The sequence below is a fragment of the Notamacropus eugenii genome, chromosome 1, assembly GCF_028372415.1.
Source record: "Notamacropus eugenii isolate mMacEug1 chromosome 1, mMacEug1.pri_v2, whole genome shotgun sequence".
NCBI lineage: Eukaryota > Metazoa > Chordata > Mammalia > Diprotodontia > Macropodidae > Notamacropus > Notamacropus eugenii.
In genome coordinates this window covers 406652344-406657678 of record NC_092872.1, presented here as the reverse complement: position 1 = coordinate 406657678, position 5335 = coordinate 406652344, and the positions used below count along the sequence as shown (strand labels likewise).

At 34.7% G+C, this 5335-nt stretch overlaps 1 pseudogene; it reads right to left on the bottom strand.

The window, feature by feature from the left end:
- Window positions 1-4803: 4803 nt before the first annotated feature.
- On the bottom strand, window positions 4804-5083 carry LOC140526213 (large ribosomal subunit protein eL43-like; annotated as a pseudogene).
- Window positions 5084-5335: the final 252 nt, after the last annotated feature.

The following is a 5335-nucleotide window of genomic DNA, read 5'->3' as shown; positions in this document are numbered from 1 at the left end:
TGAATGCATTGGAATATTATTGTAATAATAATTACTGTAATAAATATTGTAATTAATTGTAAATTATTGTAAATAATTTGTAATTATTGTAAATAAATATTGTGATGATATTTATTGTAATTGTATATTTATTGTGATAATAATTATTGTAATAATAATTATTATTCCAATTATTGTGATAAGAAATAATAATAATGTATAATAATATATAATGCATAATCATACAGAGAAATAATGGGAAGACTCAGATGAACTGTTGCAAAATGAAATAAATAGAACCAGTAAAATATATACAACAACAAGGTAAATGGAATGGACAACAAAAGTTAAAATGAGTGTCATGAAATTTTAATGACAAAGGTTGACCCAAAGAAGAGATGAAAGAATGCTCACCTTTGGAGAGGTGAGAGAATATGGATATGGAGCATGGCATATAATGGCAGATTTTATTGATGTTTTGGTTCATTTGTCTGAATTTTTAAACTCAAAGATTCTTTGTCATAAAGAATGGCTTTCTGGAAGAAATGGGGGTAGATTGGGAAGTGCCAATAATGGGAAAATGGAAGATAAAAAATTATTGAATGAAGTGGCTAAATAATGCACAATACTCAAATTGCAATATACATCGAAAAAGGCAACCTTGGAATGAACTTCAGATAGAAATGAATTACATTTCTTATTTTTTTATATTTAAAGTTTTTGGGTGGAGGAGGGCTTACTGCACAGATGATCAGAACTACTTTTTGTAATTGAATAGAAGTGCTGAGAGGTAAGCTCATCTTCTGAAAGCACTTTGAATACAATTCCTTTAATAGATGGGATAAGGAAGAGGATATGTACTTCCGCCTTTGCTCACATAGTTTTGACTTAACCTCTAGATCTCTATATTTTGAAAATAAATTGTTCCACATAGTTTAGAAATGATGATGATGATGATGATGAATATAGAAAATCATCCTCTTATTTTATAGAGTTTAGATAGAAACTAACCTAGAATAAATTGCTGTCCTGCTACTATTGTTTTATAGTTAGTGCTCTGGATAATAGTAAATAGGTGGACAAAATAATCACTTGGTATAGATAAAGATTTTAGGATATAAGCTAATCTGCTAATTCACTGAAAGTTTCACTGGAACACCTCTAGGAAACATATAGGATTATGAGAACTATATGTAATTCATCCAGTTCTACAATTATTTTAATATCTTCTATTAGGTCTCTAGGTTTAGAAAGCTTTTTTAATTCCATGCATTCTAACCACCAGATCCTCTTGCTAGGTATTCATTAAACACTTACATTCTTGAAGCCTAAAATGAACAGTTTCTATCTTTCCTTGCATATATTCATTTACTTATTAAGTCCTATCTCTTTAAGAATAACCCTTCTGTAATTTCTGGTGGTGAAGATCTGGTCTTGCATTTCCATCTCATCTTTTATTTCTATAAATCTGTGTAACTACACCAGTTATTTGACACTTCTCTGTCAACATGTTGTTGGTTGAGTTCATGTGTGTGTCTCCCATAAAGTCAGTCAACAAGCATTTGTTAAGTGCCTCTTATGTTCCAGAAACCATACTAAGTGTTGAAGATACAAAGAGAGGGAAAAAGTAGTCCCTAACCTCAAGGAGCTTATATTATAATGAGGGAGACATGTAAATAGCTAGTTATATAGATGATATATACAGAGTAGACGGAAGGAATCTGAGAGGGGAAGGCACTAGTAGTTGGGGAGAGGGGAAAAGGGAGTAGAAAAGGCCTCCTACCAGAGATGGGATTTAGTCTAAGTCTTGAAAAAAGCTAAGGAAACTAAAAAGTGAAGGTCATGGATCAAACATTTCAGATATGAAGGCTAGCAAGTGCAAAAGCAGGTCAGTGGGAGATGGAGTGTTGTGTTGGAGAAACAGCAAATAGGCTAATGTAGTTGAATTATAAAGAGTGTGGAAGAAATTGTAAAAATACTACAAAGGTAGAAAGGAACCATATTATGAAGTTAAATGTCAAACAATGGACTTTGGATTTGATCATGGAGGTAATAGGAAGTCAATGGATCTGGAATGGGGTTGGGGGCAAGGGGCAGGGCAGACTGTTCTTGGTCAATCATTTATCAATCAGAAAGTATATATACTGCACAGAATCAGATTATGTACTAAGCACTAGGGGTGCAAGTATAAGAATATAACAATTCCTACTCACAATGAGCTCACATTCTAATGGTAAAAGTAGGTACTATAAAATGCCTCCATCATAAATATAAAATTAATAAATATGCATATACTTCATATAATACAAGTAGTTAAATACAAGGTAGTTTTAAAAAGAAGACAGCAACATTTGGTGATGCTGGAAGTGATAATGGGAAATCAGGAAAGGGTTCATGAAGAAGAGAGTCCTGAACAGCATCTTAGAGGTAGAGGTAAGGAAAGAGTACACTCCAGATATAGGGGATGGCCAGGACAAAGGCATAGACAGAAGACAGGGTGTTATGAGAGAAGCAGGAAGTTAGGGAAAGGGGAGGGTTTGGAGTGAAAAATAATGAGTTCTGTTTTAGGGCAGGTCACATTTGAAATGCTCCTGGGACATCTAATTTGAGATCTACAAAAGGTAAATAATGATGCATGATGTGGGTCAGAATAGAGATCACAGCTGATCTAAAGACCTGGGAATTATCTGCACAGAGATGATAATTAAACCAGTGGGAGCTAATGAGAAGAGAGTATAGAGTAAAAGGAGAAGATGGTCCAGAACAGAGCCCTAGGAGACACCCAGAGTTAGTAGTCATGGCATGGATGAATAACTAGCAAAGAAGACTGGGAAATATTCATAGGAAACAAAGAATTTAGAGAGAGCATTGTCAGAAAAACCTAGAAAGAAGAGAATGTCCAGGAGTAGAAAGTGAATAGAATGGAATGGAATGGAATGGAATAGAATGGAATAGAAGTCAAATGCTGCAGAGAATTAAAGAATGTCGAAGATTGAAAAAACAACATCAGATTTGGTAATTATGAGATCATTAGTAACTTTGAAGAAGACAGTTTCAGTTGATAATGAGGTTAGAGGACATTTTGCAGAGAGCCTTTTGATATCACTCTAGAATCTTAGATCAGAGATTCCCACACTTTCTCAGTTAATGGTGACCTTAGTGTCTTAGCAACTTTTTTTTCATAATGACCCTAGGATGAAAAAAATAATAAAGAGTTGAATTTATAAAGGAGTTAGATCCAAACAACTTTTAAAAATTTAATCTTTATGTCTTAACTTAGTAGTAATTTGAAAAACTAATACACATCAAATGAATGAAAAATATTTTATTCCTTTCTTAAAAAACCCCAGTTACTTATAAAGTGATGTATGCACCTGTTGAATACTGTATAGCTTTGTAAATCTTGGAATTGGATTAGCCACTGCCACCCACATTTTCTATTCTACATTGATTTTCATCCATTTTTTTATTTTTATCACAGCAAATGCTGAACACTCAGCTTTTCAAAGATATGACTTCACATATGAGAAGTTACTTGTGTAGTTCAAAGTACAAGGAAATAAACATATCTCAAACATTCCAGAACATCATCAAAAAAGCCCATAGCATCTAATTTTGAAACTGTGAATTACTTTGAGCTTCTAATTTGTGCCTGATAGATATCAAGTACTATTTCATTTTCCTCAAAAATTTGAAATATCATATAGTGCCCTTGTTAGTTCACTATGCAATCCTTGACATCATGATGCATAGTTTAAGAACTCCAGTCATAGGTATTTCAGAGGCACAAGCTAGAGGTAAGCCACCTTGGCCTACATTTGATAGATCTAATGATATATACCTATTATTGTCCTTTAAAATCTTTGGTGAAGTGATGTCTACTTGTTTCAAAAACAATTCTCTTAATGATTTTGACTTGTTTATAAAAATGTCTTTAAAATATCTATCAATCTTTTCTGGTTTTGTTGCTGGTGGTGTTGCTTTTAAATTTTGATTTTGGTTTTTATGGTGATGGCTAAGTAGGGGAGGAAAGGAGAGTGGTGAGGTTAATATTCCTAAAACTGCCTTGGGTTGATAGACTCACTGTTTCATCAGTGCTGTACAGGTATTTTTTTTTGTTAAGGTGTGTTACACTGTTTTAAAATTCTACATGAAGAAAACAAAGCTAAGCAGGAAGCCCTGGGCAGTCTGAAGGAGCAGTAGCACCACAGATTCTCAAACATATTAGCCCAGGATGGGAGTCCAGTGGAACCGAATGAGACAGAAGCAGAGAACCCTAGATAACAGCAGCAGCACTCCTGAGACTATCAGTCAGGAGATTTAATGTCTGTAAGTGACCTACTTGAATTTCTGGGAACCAGGATGGCAGAGTTATCAATAAATGCTCTACCTCTCCCTTTGTTGACCTTGAAAAAGTCCAGGAAAAATCCATGGAACAGTGGAAACAGCTCCTTGCTGAAAGAACCAGAGGCCACAATACACAAAGCCTCAAGTTCTAAGCACAATAACCATTGGACAGAGTCCCCTCTGCCCCAAAAGCAGAGATCCACTCTAAAAGTGAGGGAAAGGGAGAACATCATGAGCAAGAAGCAAAACACAAAAGAAAGGACCATAGAAGCTTAGTATGGGACAAGGACTGAAACACAAATACCAAAAAGATTAGCATTGAGACATTACTCTCATCCGAAACCTCAGAAGGGAATATGAACTAGTCTCAAGTCCAAAGAGCATTCTTGTAAGAACTCAATAAGGTTTTTATTTCTTTCATTCCATATATTAACCCATTTGTTGATGAAATATGGGCTATAGATATTTGATAAGATTTTACTGGTCTTTCAATTCCTTCAGTCTTCTGATGGCAGATTTGACTGTGACTGCAGGGTGGTATTGTAGATCCATGCTTCACCAGCTACTGTTTTCATACAGGATCCACATTGCCAAATACCCACTACCTGTCTCTTCATTTTGGTCTTGCCACAGAAGGAGCAGGTATACTTGACGTACTGGCTAATTTCAATTTTCTTCACCATTTTTCTGAGGGATGCACCATAATGTGTTCCATATTTACCAACAATTTCGACCTTCTTGGTATGTTTAGCCATGTTGCCAATTATGGGGCTGGAACTCAGAGAGGAAAGAAGGGAGTGTGCATGCCAAGAGGGATTTTGAAAGCCAAATTAGAGAGGTCAAAGAAAAATTGGTTGATGATTTTAAAAATATGAAAAAAGAATTCACAGAAATTAAAAAGAAAATTGGAAAAAGGGATAAAGAGATACAACACCTAACTGGAACAACTGGACAAATGGAAAATGAGATGCAAAAGTTAGCTGAAGAAAGCAATCTACTAAAAATCAGA